The 17,028-nt window shown below is 46.8% G+C and overlaps 1 pseudogene; it reads left to right on the top strand.

The window, feature by feature from the left end:
- Nucleotides 1-1,214: 1,214 nt before the first annotated feature.
- On the top strand, nucleotides 1,215-14,298 carry LOC132658929 (melanoma antigen preferentially expressed in tumors-like; annotated as a pseudogene).
- Nucleotides 14,299-17,028: the final 2,730 nt, after the last annotated feature.

Genomic DNA, 17,028 nt, shown 5'->3' with positions numbered 1-17,028 from the left:
GGTCAGTTCAGACAGCTCATACTCACTAGCATACTGGCAGACACTTCTGCACTCACATATGCACGCACACACATCTACAGACTAACATCCATGACAGGAAGATTGCACATATGCAGAAGTACAAGCTTTCTTTTCCAGGAACATGAATTTTGGTAAGCACCTGACTTTATTTGTCCTGGTTAAATTCTTTCGCTTGCTCATGGATCATGTCAGGTTGCACTTCTAACTGTAACTTATCCTCAAAGGTTACAAAAAGGCATTTGCTCCTGATAGGGACTGACCTGCAGAGCATCGGGAAGGGTTGGAAGCACTCGCCCTGGGCTGCTGAGTGGCATGCACCTGCATTCTGCATTCTCTCATCACCATGGACAGCTTCACAGTACCAGTCACATTGCCCTGATCTAGTGTCTGTGCACTCCTTCAGGGAACCAGAAAACAAGGACCTCTGGGCTCAGCTGACTTGGAGAACCACTTTCTCGGTGTGCACCTATCTAGGTCATTCCTTGTCAATGTTGTGCCCCTGTTGCTAGCCTACCACCCCTTAGGGCCCACAACATTCTGAGTGAGGTGCCCTTTTCTTCCTATCTGTGTAGTTTCTGTGTGCACCTGTCTGCCTGTGCCCCCCAAATGTCCCTTGGACACCCAGTTACAAGGGCCTCTTCCCACTTTCCCCATCCATCCCCACCCCACACCTCTACCCCCAATCCCACCCCACACCCTTGCCCACACCCCAACCACCACCCTACACTCCCACCCTACCCCTACTCCACCGCACCTCCATCCCACCCCCACCCTACCCCCACCCTAAAGCTCCTCTCACTGCCATTCTGGTGGGCATGGCCACAGGCATCACCCCTCCTCGCCTCTTGAAATAAGTCGCTTTTGGACTCCCTGGGAGACCGCACTCATGATCCCAAGATGTCGTGAGATTTGGTCTGGGAGGAATCAGGAGCTGGGATTGGTTTGGCCGCTTGATTTCCAGACACTGCTGAGTCACAGCCTCTCTCCTTAGCATTTAGCAGGAACCACGTGGCGAGGCGTGGCTGCACAAACCGTAAGGTTCTGGCTTGAGTCTCCTGCTTTCCCACAAAGTGACCTTGAGCTAGTCCCTCGTTTGCCCCCACAGACCCCAATTCTGTTTGCCACACTAAAACGAGTTATTGGGGCTGGGAGATGGACTGAAGGCCAACGCGGGTGAAGAGCCAGCCAGGGCCATGTGCTCCAGAAAGAGGATGTGGAGCTGTGGTCGCAATAATCCAGTGAACCAGGGTGTGCTGTCACTTGGCACTGGACGTGGGGTCCCGTCTGGAGGTGCCCGGGCATGCTGGGCTGAGAAAGGGACCAAAATGGAGCTGCGGGCTGGTGGTCAGTGACCTTAGAGGAAGTGCCCTTATTTCCAAGCATGAGCCCTGTGCCTTGTCTGCTGGTCTAGCCATTGAGAAATGGCTTAGGCTTGGAGATAAGAGGAGACGCACATTCACCTGGTGGGGTTGGCTCTCCAGTTTTCACTTTATCTCCGGGTTTTTAAATACACATGTTAATATACCATCTTCTTGTTTTTGGAGAGTTTTGGTTCTTGCTGTCAGGCTTGAGTGGACACAGGTGATTGAGAGAATAAGGAGACCAGGTAAACCAGGTGTTTGAGGACCTGAGGCCACTGTGAGCTGAACCAGAGCAGGTGGAAGTCATCTTCAGGTAAGTTGGTCCCCTTTGCCACCTCTGGTGCCCCCTCCATGCTAGTCATTGTGGAGCTGAGTAGCATCTGCCGCCTGAGATCCTCAGGGCAGGAGGAGAATGAGCACCCTTTAGTTTCCCAAGTCATTTTCTTATGAGAGGTTTGGTCCTGCTATTATCTTAGAAGAAATAGCTGCAGCGTGTTCGGGACTCATTCCTGAAACCACGGTTAGGTTCAGAATCTGTGCTTGGGAGGCTGGTTTCAGACCCCAGATGCTTGACACCTGTGTGGTATTGGGCAAGGGCTGCGTGGTGAACCCAGGGAAGTTTTTCTCTCCATAAGTGTAGGACCCCTAGGAGTGACGTGTTCCTGGAAAGAAAGTACTCAGGCAACACAGTGAGTCTTCTGGCTGCAGCTGGAGGAGGCCAGGGAGGCCATATGGCCAGAGGTAAAATGGAGAGAGACCCCAAGGACAAGGACAATACTATGCACTGGGGGTCCTGGGTAGCCCTTGGCCATTGCTGATCCCAGCACACCTGACTGTAACCCCCAGTATCCCTGCTGTCTCCAGAGCAAAATATGTGGACCCTCTGTCCCAGAGCTGTAGACTCTAAGTGTCTGTGTTAGGACCAACTGGGGCCAGGAACCTGAGAGGAGGAAGATGTGCAAAGAGGAGAGATCAAGGTCATGAATCCAGGTGAGTTCAGGGCAGAGGGAGAAAAGAGTCATCCTGGGGCTACCAGCCAGTTCCCTTCCTGTGTAGAGTGGTCAGAGCCCTGGCATGATGGAGATTCCCAGAGCCCTGCTTCTGCAGTCATGGCACTGGACCAGGGTCCCCACACCCTTCATGTCTCCTGCCTCATCTGTGGGAGGGGCCTCTGTGCACAGCTTCTCCCCAGATTGTGCTGGTGACACCCCATCAGTGAATTTACCTACTTGCCCCTGTGGAGTGCAGGCAGTACTGGGAGGTGTCCTCCTGGGAGATGGCCTGACCCTGATCCCATGGAGGACAGCTGTTGAACTGAGGTTAGGTGTAAATCTAGGCCTTTCTGGATTTATTCCTGAATATTGCACTGTTTCCCCATCCTCCTGGATGACCTGGCAGTACCCACAGACCTGCTTAGTCGCTAGACTGTGGTGGGTGGTATCCCCTGAAAGGAGACTCCTGTTCTGTGCTCTAGTACCTAATTTTTTCACTTCCCTCAAACAGAGTAGGGTATTCCAGTCCTCAGAGACTTTCCTGGGCACACTGCTGTACCATACTGGCCCAGTGATGGCTTAGGGAGACCTGCACCTGGCCAGAGGCATCATTCCCATATCACTCTCCGTGATCCCCTCTATGACACTCTCTTGAGCCCATGCTTGGGAAAAGGAAAATGCCCTTGCCTGTGAAAAGGAAAAAGCATGGTAAGGCCCCTGCTGGCGTGATGATATTTCAGTTTTTGAGGAAGACACTGAGATGAAGAAAATGAAACACTTGGTAATTTAATTCTGCAAAATACGAGGTACTGTCATTTTGATTTAGAATCCATATTCAGGCTCTCATTCTCCATCCCCTGGAAAAAGTTGAATAAAGAGCATGTTTGACAAAAGAAATGAAGATGTCACAGAGGCAATGATGCCAACAAGTGTTACTTCACTTGATACTGATAAAGAAACTTGAAGATAGTATCAGGCCTGAAAACACAAAGAATGAGAAGTTGGAAGCACATCTAGGCTTAGGAAGTAGGGTGACATTTTGCCAGGTCGTCCATAGAAAGGATCCTCACTGGCCCCCACCCTGGTTGAAAGTTATGTCCTGAGAAGGAAGGAAGCAGAGTTGAGAGGACTCCTTGCTCTCATTTTTGTGAAGAAATGGAACACTTTAGTTCACAATGCTTAAGATCAGATTACTTAAAAAAATAGGTTTGCTATTTTTATTTCTCTGAACATTTATAACCAGTCAATCCTAAAGGAAATCAACCCTGAATATTCATTGGAAGGGCTAATATTGAAGCTGAAGCTCCAAAACTTTGGCCACCTGATGTGAAGTTCTGACTCATTGGAAAGAACTCTGATGTTGGGAAACATGCAGGAACAGAGGAGAAGGAGATGGCAGAGGATGCAATGAATGGATGGAATCACTGACTCAATAGACATGAGTCTGAGCAAACTCTGGGAGACAGTGAAAGACAGGGAATCCTGGTGTGCTAATGTTCATGGTGTCTCAAAGAGTCAGACAAGACTGAGTGAATGAAAACAACAAACATTTACAACAGTTAGTGTAACAGGGTTTCTTAACTTAAAGTATGGAGCTGTGGAAAAATATGAAATTATGCCTTAGATTATGAAGGTTGGCTTTGCAGTTTAAGCAGGAGTAGTCCCCCTGGTGGCCTTGCTTCACCGAACAGATCAGGTTTGCCTGTCATTATTTTTGAGGCTTGCATGCTTTTCGTTTGTTCAGACACCTTGTTCATGTTCCACCTTGAGTGGAACATGACTTTTTTTGTTTTCTTTTCAGTCTTACTGAGATATTAATAGAGTTGACATATAGCCCGGTGTGAGTTTAAGGGGTTCAGCATCATGAGTCCACTTATATCCATTCTGCAGTGATGAGTGCCGTAAGTCTAGTGAACATTCATCCTTTCATATGGGTATAAAATTAAATGTAAAAAGTATTTTCATTTTGATGAGAACTCATAGGGTTTACTCTATTAACTTTTATATCTAATATAAAACAGCATTAGTTATACTTACATTGTATGTCACCTAACAGAAAAGTTTTAGTTATGTTTGTGTTGTATGTTACCTCCCTCATACATACTTCTAACTAGAAGATGTATATGATAGTTTCATAAGGTGTCCATCATGGTCACTGAGAATGATGCCCCTCCAGCCACTTTGTAAATATTAGAAACATCCCCTCCCAGGCTGCCCCCACCCACTTCTCTCTGAGCTTCTCTCATCTGTGTGTCCAGTCTCAGTGCTCCTTCTGTGGGCCCTTGGAATTAGGAAGGGGGAACAGCCACTGGCATGTCCCCTAGGCAAACAGAAACCAAGTGGGACCCCGTGAAACCATTAGGTGTTGTTTCCTGGGCTCCCAAGAGCTCTGACACCACAGTCCTTTATGTCTTATGATGGAACAAATAGCCCCAGGTGATTCACGTTAAAACCTACGTAAATGAACAATTGGCCAAGCAGAGGTATAAAATTGGTATATCTAACATGTGTACTATCATGTAAGAATTGAATCGCCAGTCTATGTCTGACGCAGGATGCAGCATGCTTGGGGCTGGTGCATGGGGATGACCCAGAGAGATGTTATGGGGAGGGAGGTGGGAGGGGGGTTCATGTTTGGGAACGCATGTAAGAATTAAAGATTTTAAAATTTATTTATTTTTTTTTTAATTTGTTATTTCATTTATTTTATTTATTTTTTTATTTTTTTATTTTTAAAATTTTAAAATCTTTAATTCTTACATGCATTCCCAAACATGAACCCCCCTCCCACCTCCCTCCCCATAACATCTTTCTGGGTCATCCCCATGCACCAGCCCCAAGCATGCTGCATCCTGCATCAGACATAGACTGGCGATTCAATTCACATGATAGTATACATGTTAGAATGTCATTCTCCCAAATCATCCCACCCTCTCCCTCTCCCTCTGAGTCCAAAAGTCCGTTATACACATCTTTGTCTCTTTCCCTGTCTTGCATACAGGGTCGTCATTGCCATCTTCCTAAATTCCATATATATGTGTTAGTATACTGTATTGGTGTTTTTCTTTCTGGCTTACTTCACTCTGTATAATCGGCTCCAGTTTCATCCATCTCATCAGAACTGATTCAAAAAAAAAAAATAAAATAAAAAGATTTTAAAATTTAAAAAATAAAAAACTAAATAAATTTTTTAAAAAAATTTAAAGACTCAAGAGGCAGTTTTCTGTAACAGGTTCACCAGGAGTATCCTCTACTGCATATTAGTGAAGTCTCTATTATGTACAGTTGGGAAGGTACCCTGGAGTCAGAAATGATAACACACTCCAGTATTTTTGCCTAAAGAATTCCATGGACAGAGGAGCCTTGTGGGCTACAGTCCGTGGGGTCATCAAATGTCAGACATGACTGAGAGACTACTACTTAATAATAGAAAGAAATTAGGCGAGAAGCATAGTGCTAGAAAAGAAGTGATTTATTAGAGTAGGACGCTTGGAGGGTTCACAAGTATTATGTTGCCCTAAGTATGCAGTTACATTTTCACAATCAGAGGAAGAGGGGAGGGTGGAAAGATCTTTTTCTTGAGTAGACAGCACGTTTCCATCATCAATGCCACCCCAGTTAGGGCAGGGAAGTTTACTTGTACTGCTGTATATGGTCAGGCTAGGACTATCATAGTTCAGTTCAGTTCAGTTGCTCAGTCATATCCACTTGGAAACCCCATGGACTGCAGTAAACTAGACTTCCCTGCCATATTACTTGGAAAAACTATTTTCAGGTCTCAGTACAATGCAGGTGGTTCATTTTAAAAGGTCACCTTTTCATAAGTGATTGTCTTTTTTAATGCACAGAGCCTGTTTTGGGGAGTCGTTAACTTGATGACCACTAGACAGGTTGTAGGTCTTGTTTTTTGCTATTGTTATTGTTTCAGGGCACATTCTGGAAAGAATGTGGCTTAGGGGCCATCGAGCCTGTTTGGGGGGTTATTAACTAGCTCACTAGGCAGGATGTAAGTCTCATGCCACCACTGTTGTATTGTTTTGGGCCATGTCTCGTGCTTCTGTTGCATGGTTTTATTGCTAAGCAAGTAAGCTTGATTGAAGCAAGCCAACCTGGCTTTGATGCTAACTTGTTTTGCTTTATGAATCGAGCATGCCTACGTGTTTGAGAATTTTCCCATTTCTTTGTTGAATGTCATTAGTCTTATTGTGGTTTCCCAAAACCCTGTAAATTTCTTCTCTATCTACAGTTCCCTAATGGAATATCGTGCTGTTTGATCATTCTGTTCTCTTATTCGGTCCTTACCACCTAGGAACACTCCCAGCCACCAAGTGCAGGCTGCAGTGCCCTCAGTGATCCTGACACCACTCCAGCAAGTTAGATGCAGCTCTGAAAGCCAGGAGACCAGGCCTCTAGTTCTGCTGTCATTTCCTTCCTCCCCATTGTTCTGGGCTGCCAAGTTATGCTGTCCTACCTGCCTGGAATGGACCCTCAACCTCCAACCCCCTGCCCACTCCACCCTACTGCTGCTTTGCCTCTCGAAGAACCACCCTCAGGAGTAACTGGCTAGGGTTAGAGTGACCTCGACAACTGGCAAGTCTTCAGTGAGGAGGAAGAAAGATAGAGCCTCTTTTGTTTAGGTCTAGATGCCATTGAATCTGCCTTGCCAAGCACAGGAAGAGGCAGAGCGGACTCATAGAGAGGGTAGAATATTCTAGGGTAAGAAGAGATCTCACTCCAGATTGGAGGGAGGACAGACCTACTGGAACTCCAAGTTGAATCTTGTCTCCTGGAGGCTGGGTCCCCAGGGCTTCTTCTCAGTCTGGGGCCTCTGAGGACCAGTCAGGCTGTGGTCTTCCTCCAGAGGCCAGGGATGGTCAGCTTCCAGCATTTCTAGTGACTTTTGGGGCACAGATGCTTTCCAAAGACCCCCAGAAAGGCCCTGGGGAGCAGATGCTTTGAATTCGCAGAAGGAATTCTGCCATTAGAGAGGGTGAGCTCTTACCACCCCAAAACAAACTCACAGGCGGCACCAGTCTGTGCAACACAAAAACAGGTAGAACTGACCCCCAGGTTGACTCACTCCTGTGTCCTAGGAGTAGTCCTGGGCCAAACTGACACAGGCAGGAAGAGCGTGTCTTCATGTAGATGAGACCCTAGTGCTTCAGTGTCCACTGAGTCCCTTGCAAAAACAGACCCTGCAGAGCTGTAGGTGGACAGAGGCCTGTCCCCTGCCTCACTCAAAAAGACTTTTTGACTGATACTTCCCATTTTTAGATCATTTGAAGAAAGTGGTCCCTCCTGCATCCTTAGATTTCCTGGATGCTGAGTTCCCATGGAAACATCCCAAGTTTAGACTTCTGCTGTTTCCTGTTTCCCCAAGCCCATGTGAAGTTGGCTAATTCTTCCTAATGTTCAGTGGGGCAGATCCATACATCCATCCATCTTTGCCCAAGTGGGTCTTCCGGTTCCTCCTTTGTGGAGGATGACAGCATACTGTCTTGGCTGTTTTGCATTAACCAGGCTGGAAGGGAAACCAGGGGTGAATTTCAGCTTCTCTCTGAAAGTTATTTGAGATACGGGTGGAAAGTACTGATGTCATCATGGCTGCTTCCTAATCAGGGACTTGACGCTTATTTTTCTTGAGAATTTTGAGCTACTGGAGCTGATTGCTCAAGGTGATGACCAGAAGTGAAAATGCCCACAACGCACATTCCAGCTTAACCCTATTTTAGGGCTTTAACTCTATTTAAGGGACACCCACGTCTATGGCTGCTGATGGGGATGGTAGGAATTTGAGTGTCCTTCAGGAGAGGCCACCTTCTCACCCTCCAAATAGAAGAACGACTAGGGCATCACAATGCCAGGGGTGGAGCATTTACATCCATCTGTGTTCTGAGGCTGTAGCAGAACCAGCGTGTCAGCCAGACCAGCAGGGGCTTCAACCCAAACCCTTTGATGCAGGCTTTGCACGTACTCAGGGAGAAAGTCCATGTTGCTACCTGCACTTAATGCAGAGCAAAGAAAAAACTGAATTGTATTTGTAAGTTTATAGTTGAGATCCCATCTATATTTGTGTAAGTGAGAGCCTTAGGGGAGGGGAAAGGGGAGGGGGGTGGGTGTTTCGAAGGGACTTTTCATTCCTTGTTAACTGGCACTGAGGGAACTTCAGGTTACCCAGCTACACTTGGGAAGGAGCCTTGAAAGATCATGGTGATGGTACAAGTCACTGGACAGAGCCCAGACTGGAATGTGCAGGGGGAAGCCCAAGCCTCCTGTTGCAGCCATTTGCTGACACAGATTTGTGTTCTTGGCCCATGTTTATTTCCCTTCAGGAGAGCCCATGGCCCTAAGCCCTCGGTAGCTTTCAGACAGAACAAGGTGGGTCCCAGATTTGGCTAACCAAAACAGTTTCATCCTCTCCTAACTCACATTCCTAAATTTAATCTCCTAGCTTCTTCAAGGAAGTGCCCTTGCCTCCAGGGAGGGAGGAGACATGGATCTTGGGTTTGCCTTGGGTATAAGGGATATACCTGGTCCCTTTTTAGCCACTCCTGCTGGCAATTTCTCAAGCCTAGCCTAAGAAAAGTCTTTGAATTCCTCCATACAAAATGCACTTATCTTTGGTACTTTCCTTGGTTTCATTAAAAATATCTGGTCCCTCTGTTCTCCTGGCCAGCTCCTAGGTGTCATTTTGACCTGACGAATTCCAGGGAAGCCTGGACCCTCAAAATCTGGAGGACCCACCATCCCTCCATTACACCTCAGTTCCCCTGTGAATGGGCACATGTTTTGGTGTCTGATGTAATGTGTAAATGACAGTGTGATACTTGGGAAACATACTTTGTTTCTTTCTCTTCTGGGTCTGAAAGTAAACATTTGGGTGATTTTGATGTGGCCCATACTCCGTCAATGAATGTACCTTCAGGTTCATTTTCTTCTTTTATATTTTGCTTTTGGGAATGCACATAGGATCCCATCAGTTGTATGTAGTGAGAAAATAAAAAAGCCACTCAGCCTTAGCTGGGTGGAAATCTAGTAGTAAGATAGCACTTTAGATAGACATGTAAATTTTAGCCAGAATCTGAAAAGTGTGTCCTGCAAGAAGAGGGACTCAGGCCTAAGCACACTGCTCCACGCTGGAGCCTCTGGCCCAAAGAGCTGTACTTGCCGAGGTCTTCATGGGACAGGTCACACAGGCCACGATCCTGTAGAGAATTTTCTTTGCCTTTCCATTCACGTTGGCAGTTGCATGCTTTGCTTTTGCTTCTACATGCAGTTTTACCCTTCTGCCAGACAGTTTGGTTTCTTCTCTGATTTTTGCACTTGGACGGTCTGCTACAATATATCTTAACCAAATAAAATTTGGGGGCAGTGGGTGGGGGAGAGTGTTGTAGGGTGGGGTTAGTGAGGGGATGGGACCACACCAAACAGCAACTGGGGTTGTAGTTCCCTGATGGGGATAGAACTCATGCCCCTGCAATGAAAGCACAGAGTCCCCCTCACTGAACCGCTAGGGAAGTTCCTGGAATTGATTTAATGGAAGACATCTAATTAGGAGGCTTTTTTGGGTGGCATTTTAAATTTTAGTTTGTGACCAGTGATTAAAGTTCATATCATTTTATAGTTTTGTGATTTTACTAGCTTAAATGGTTTTGGGGGTTTCTTTTTGCTTTTAAAGCTAAAAACTTTTTTTAATTCTATGGAATATAAACAAACAAAAACAGGTATAATATTTGAAAGAGTGGAGGCTTTGTTTTGAATGGGAGCCTTTGCTCCACTGAACCAAATGGTAATATTTATAAATGAGACATATAGTGAAAGGTACGTCTTTTTATGAAGTGATATAACAGCACCCATTGCCTGAGTTATTGGTTGGAGTTTAGAGACAGGTTGTGTTGGGCTAAACTCCTTATTCCTATTTTCAGCCCTGAGTAATAATCAGAAGCTTGAAGAGAGTGGGGTGAGCTGTCAGACTCCTAGGTATCTACCAGCCAGAAGGGCTGGGATGAAATACAGCAGCCAGTAGATATGGGATGGGGCAAGAGGTCACCTTGTTTCTTTGTTGCTGCCTGGAGAGATGCTTGTCCACTTGCCAGTGGGGCCAAAGATATGACTTTGTGGCCAGAAAATGTCTCTGATCCTGCCTTAGGTTCCTTGAGGGTGGAAGGAGAGCAGGGTTTCCGTGGTTGCTTGGCCAGAGAAGGACCCTCCACCCCCACCCCTTGCATCTCTGACACAGGACTTGTTGCAGAATGGGTTGTTCAGGATGGGTGTCCAGGCCCCATCCTGACTCCTGTGGCTGGCCAGAGCCTGCTGTGGAATGAGGCCTTGGCCCTTGTGGCCCTGGAGGAGCTGCCCATGGAGCTCTTCCCGCTACTTTACGGCGGCATTTGCCGGGAGATACACCCAGGTGCAGGCCTGTCCATCCCCTGCCTCCCGCTGGGGTCCCTGATGAAGGACCACCAGCCTCATTTGGTCACGTTCCAGGCTTCACTCGACAGCCTGGATCTCCTGCTTGCTCAGGAGTTCTGCCCCAGGTAATGTCGACCTGACAGACTGATGGGCCTGGGTGTGTGAACAAGCTGCAGCCATGGCTGGAGGATGAGGGGGTCACTTGGAAACAGGCGTTCAGGTGTACAGGACTGGTTGAGGGGTAGAAGGCACAAAACGGTCGTGTGCACCCCCTCCCCAGTGTCCCTTAAAATGGGGACCAAGGGGGGTGTGGAAGCCAGAGGAGCTGTGGTGTGTGGAGTGCAGAGCAATTGCAGGATCCTGGTGCCCATTTTGGTCTACACATCTCAACATGTCCCCCGTGACTCCACAGGTGGTGAAAGCTGCAGGTGCTGGACATGCACTAGAATGCCCTCCAGGACTTCTGGACCCTGTGGTATGGCATCAAGGTCAGCACTTGCTCACTGCTGGAGCCTGAGCTGGCCCAGCCAATGCAGAATAGGTACAGGGTAGAGACACAGGCGTAACTGAAGCAAGCACGGGCCCCTGGGGAGGTGCTGGTAGACCTGTGCCTCAAGAAGGACACCCTGGATGAGACACTCAGCTGCCTGCTGAAGAAGGCCTAGTAGAGGAGAAGCCTGCTGCACTTGCATTGCCAGAAACAGTATCTTTGCCATGCCCATGAAGAGCATCAGGAGTATCCTGAACATGGTGGAGCTGGACTCTGTCCAGGACCTGGAGGTAAACTGCACCTGGAAGCTGGCCACACTGGGCAGGTACATGCCACACCTGGGCTGGATGGGCAACCTGCTCTGGCTGCTGCAAGTGTCAGACATTTTTATCTCTCTTAAGTGGCAGGAGGAAACAAACTAGCAATATTTTTTCCTTCTCTATACAAATTTGAAAGGTTTCTCTTAAAATACTGTGTTGCACAATGACACCTAGTTTCACCTGAAGTTAACTATTCTCAAACCTAGAGATAACTGATGCATTTCTCTTATGGAAATGTTTATCTTAAGCTATGCTAATGTACTATGTATTTACCCCAAACTCTGTCTTCAAGTCAGTTCCGCCTCTTGGTTCAAAACTATTTGTCAAACCAGTATGTTATACTCAGATACTGTTCCCCTAATCTATGTAAATGAAGCTATTTTTATGGTGATCTGCCCTTCTTCAAGATTCAAGTTAATCATTTTATGGCCCAGGATGAACCATTTGATGCCAAGATTACTCCAAAATGCATGTTATGGATGAGGGGCCTGGTACTATTCTGAGTTTTAAGGCATTCCTTTCTTTTATTAACAGACTGCTAGTGACTATATAACATCTAGCTGAAGACTAGCAGGGGGGTACTCTTTCTGCCACCTTCTGATGCCTATGTCAGAAGCTTTCTCTGTCTCCTTTATACTTTAATAAAACTTTATTATGCAAAAGCTCTGAGTGATCAAGCCTCATCTCTGGCCAGGGATTGAATTTTTCTCCACCAGGGGCCAACAGTCCTGGTGTCTTTGTGTGATTCAACAACAACCTTTCACTGTCGTACATCCACGTGTTGCCCCACACCACCTCTGACTGGGAGGAGCCCTGCACCAGAGAGCTCACCACCCAGTTCCTGAACCTACCCAACCTGCAGGAGCTCTACATGGACTCCATCTCCTTCTTGCAGGGCCACATGCACCAGGTGCTCAGGTGAGGCATGGCGTCAACTCTGCAGACCAGAACGGGCCTTTACCTTTTGTTACCCTCAGGGTGTCTACTTTGTGCTCTTTGGGGCATTGCCAGGGTGCACAGGCTGCTCGGAAATCCTCATGATGCTGCCACTCTGTCACCAGGCGTCTTGTCAGGTTATCTCCCTGGTTAGGGTCAGAGGCATGGCCTAGGTTAAATGTTTTCAAATAGGACTTCTTGCTGGGAACCCACATAGTGGGGGTCAGGTATGATGTCCTTGGGAATTCTTTTGGAGAACGTGATGTCTTAACTGAGATGATAACAGATATCTGAGAGAAGGACATTGGTCCACCAGCCATGAGATTTGAAGCCCGAGGCTCTGTCTCTCCCCTCCCTCCTGCTGCTTCTCTCCTGAGCTGTTTTAGGCTCCAAGTGAGCTGTTGGAAGTGGGTGATTCTGGAGAAGACAAGGAGGGTTCAGGAGGGGAAAACTGTGGCTCCTAAGCAGTCCAGAGAAAAGAAAAAGTCAAATGATCATCATTGTTGAAGTGGCTCCAAACCCTTCAAGTCCAAATTACACTTACTATTTTCCTCTAAGACTTCTGGATACATAGGAAATCCTCAGTAAGAGGTTATTGCTCTGCCTTGAACACAGTGATCAAAACTGAGAGGATGCAGCCTAGTCTGTCTATATGAATGAGTTGCATTGATTCCATTTTTGGCAGCTGCAAACTCCAAGCATTAGGAATAAATATGTTCACTGAGACTCCAGAAGAAAAAAGAAAAAAAAAAAATGTAGATGTTAATCAACAGTTTGCGTCCCCCAAATATCTGGGGCATATTCACCGAGGGATCGTCTGTAATTGCTGGGAATCACTAGCCCATGTCCACTGCATCCAGCCTGCCTTTGAATTCAACTAGTCATATCTTGTAAAAACATCTTAATTCCTGCAAAGCAAATACTACTAAGCTGAAATAGTAAAATGATATTTGTATACTGTTTGTTTCCCACATTGATAATAGTTCATTATTTTGTGCAGGGGGAGGTCATACCCATGAGCACATGACCTTCCCCCCAGAATACTCTCCTGCCTTCCTGTCAAGAAGGTGAGAGACTAGCTCCAAGCCAGCAAGATGTCCTGTGTTCCGGTGAAATAGGCCTCTCCTACCCCTATCCCTCTGCCCGCCAACTCTGCCCCTGTGACTAAATGCTCTGTCTCTCCCCAGGTGTCTGAAGACACTTCTGGAGACCCTGTCAATTACCAACTGTTTGATTTCAGAGTCAGACCTGATGTACTTGTTGTAGTACCTGAGCGTCAGCCTGCTGAAGGACGTGGGCCTCAGCGGGGTCCACCTGAGAAGCCTCAGTTTGGAGCCCCTGCAGGTCCTGATTGAGAGGACTTTGGCCACCCTGCAGGACCTGGACCCGGACAAGTGAGGCATCATGGACTACCAGTTTAAGGCCCTGCCAGCACCCCCTGAGCCGTTGCTCCCGGCTTCCCACCTTCAGCTTCTTCAGCAGCCCCATCTCCATGGCAATGCTGGAAAGCCTGCTGCACCACACCATGGGGCTGAGCAAGCTGAGTCACGTGCTGTACCCCGAACACATGGAGAGCTATTAGGATTCTCACAGCAAGCTGCACTTGGGCCTTCTGGCTCAGCTGCCCAACCGGCTCAAACAGCTGCTTGTGTGAGTCTGGACAGCCCAGCATGGACTGCTCCAGCACAAACCCCTGTCCACACTGCAGTGACCAGATCATCTATGACACCGAGCCCATCCTGTGCCACCACCACATGCACACCTAGCCAGTTCACAAGTTGCAGGCTTTGTCTCTGGCACTGGGACACTGCCACCCAGACCCCAGTGCAACTAGAAGGAACACAAACCACAGTTCAGATAATTTTTCAGTGGATGCAGGAAAAGAAAAGGTGATTTAGAGTGGGCAGGGTGGGAAGGGTTGCTGGGATTTTTGGAGAGATGTGTTCCTACAAAGTTAGAAATGTGAATCTGAATTTTGGAGGGGGGATTTTGGGCTTGGGACGTTGATGGGGTTGTTACTCCTGATGGTTTGTTACAAAGAAATAAAGAGAATTTCAGTGTCGATCATTAGGTGTCCTCTGTGATCTGTGACCATGATTCTCCCTTTTAAATTAATGACTCTCCTTTTAGTGGTTAAATAAAAGGGCCTGAGTGTGCGTGGGGCCTAGATGCTCTCTGATAGGCAAGGATCAGCTACAGGAGTTCAGGGCTCCATTGACCAATCCCTGTGGTTTTCATTTCCAGGGCATCCACCTCCTCACTTATTTCTGAGGCTGTTCAATCTGTCATCATATACAAGGTGCGTTCTCAGAGCCTGAAACTAAATAAATGTCCAGCAGTGCTCACTGCTGGAGGAAACCTTCTTCAAATGGAACTTTGCTACTAACCCAATGCAGGCCCTGGACTTGAGCATTTTCCCCAGTGGATCCAGCAGATACAAATCCTCCATTTCAGACCCTGGGCAGTGCCAAGACGGGTTCACTGAGCAAAATTAGGCCAGGAGTCCTGGGGCATATTCACCAGCACACCGTCTGAAGTTTCTGGGACCCACCACCCCGTGCCCACTTTCCCACTGCTCAGCCGGATCTGACTCTTTGGGACTCCATGGAGGGCAGCTTGCCAGGCTTCTCTGCCCATGGAATTCTACAGGTGAGAATACTGCAGTGGGTAGCTGTTCTCTTTTCCAGGAGATCTTCCCAACCCAGGGATTGAACTTGGTCCTGATATATTGCAGGCAGATTCTTTACCATCAGGGAAGCCTCCAGTTTCTAAGAGACAACCAAACAACCCTGAATCCATTGTATAAAGATGCTTTTATGCCACTAATATACCCACAGGTTTTATTTTGTTTTTACATTAATAAAAACTTTTCCACATAATTATTTCTTCAAAGGCTGACAGAAACCCATTCCCAATCGTCAAAAAAAAAAAAAAAAAAAAAGTCACTCCTGAGTTTAGTATTTTAGTGTTGAGTATAATCTGGCATTTTTCTCCTTGATGTGATTCATCTTTAACTTTTTTAAAAAGCTTAATCCTTAAGTTTTTACCTTAAGCCCCAAGGTAAAGATAAAATTGCCTCCAAATCCTGGTTCTCTGCCAACCTGACAGCACTAAGGCTTTTACCTAATTCTCTTTGCCCATCAGAGCTCTTTGCTGAGACCAAGTCCTCTAAGATTCAGAGAAGATTTAGCAATTAAACAAAATAAGGACATCCCTTCAGAGTGGAGGGCAGCAACTGTACCCCTTTTTGTGACCGAATTAGCTAGGGCCAGTATGGATACCATAATTTTGATCTAAGAATGTCCTGGAAATGAGCATCACCTTGATTTGAGCTTTCCTGGTGGCTCAGATAGTAAAGAATCCACCTGCAATGCAGTAGACTGAGGCTTAGTTTGTGAATTGGGAGATCGCCTGGAGAAGGGAGTGGCTACCCACTCCATTATTCTTTCATGGAGAATTCTATAGTGGAGCCTGCCACTCTACAGTATGTTGAGTCACAAAGAATCAGACAGGACTAACACTTTCACTTCACCTTTAATACTGTGGGTAAGCAAGCGGTCCAAGTTGTCCTTGATTGCGTTTTTCAATGTGTCGTTTCCTTATGTTTTTGTCCCTCTCTGTCCCACCCTTGCATTTGAGCTGTGAAACCATCCTTTTATGATTTCTTACTCAGGGAATTAGACCTGGGAGCAGAAGCATCAAGAAGCCATATGCTCTGCATTGACTAGATGAAGATGAAGGAGGAGAGTGACAGAGCTGGCTTAAAACTAAGTATTATAAAAACTAAGATCATGGCATCTGGCCCCATTATTCCATGGCAGATATAAGGGGGAAAGATGGAAGTACTGACAGATTTCCACTTCTTGGGCTGTGCAGTCACTGCAATGGTGATTACAACCATGCAATCAAAATATGGTTGCTTCTTAGCAGGAAAGCTATGACAAACCTAGACAGTGTGTTGAAAAGCAAAGACATTACTCTGCCGACTTCCTAATGGTCATGTGCAGTTGCAAGAGCTGGAGCACAAAGAAGGCAGAGGACCAAAGAATTGTGGCCTTCGAGTTGTGGTGCTGGTGAAGACTCCTGAAAATCCCTTGGACAGCAAGGATATCAAATCAGTCAATTTTAAGGGAGATCAATCCTGAATACTTATTAGAAGGACTGATGCTGACGCTGAAGGTCCACTATATAGTTCATATGATGTGAAGAGCTGACTCACTGGAAAAGTCTCTGATGCTAGGCAAGATTGAGGGCAGAAGGAGAAGATGGCAAAAGAGAATGAGATGGCTGGATGGCATCACCAATGCAATGGACATGAACTTGGGCAAACTTGAGGAGATGGTGAGAGACAGGGAGGTTTGGCGCACTGCAGTCCATAGGGTTGCAGATACAAGTGGGAAAATGAACAACACAATCTTTTAAGATAAATGTTTCCCAGGGAGAATAGAAGAGGAAAAGGTTTGTGAGAACAATGGAAGCTCCAAGCTCTCCCCTAG

This window comes from Ovis aries, chromosome Y, assembly GCF_016772045.2.
Source record: "Ovis aries strain OAR_USU_Benz2616 breed Rambouillet chromosome Y, ARS-UI_Ramb_v3.0, whole genome shotgun sequence".
In the NCBI taxonomy this organism is placed as follows: Eukaryota; Metazoa; Chordata; class Mammalia; order Artiodactyla; family Bovidae; genus Ovis; species Ovis aries.
The sequence above is the reverse complement of the archived record's forward strand: the minus strand, read 5'-3'. Positions and strand labels throughout refer to the sequence as shown.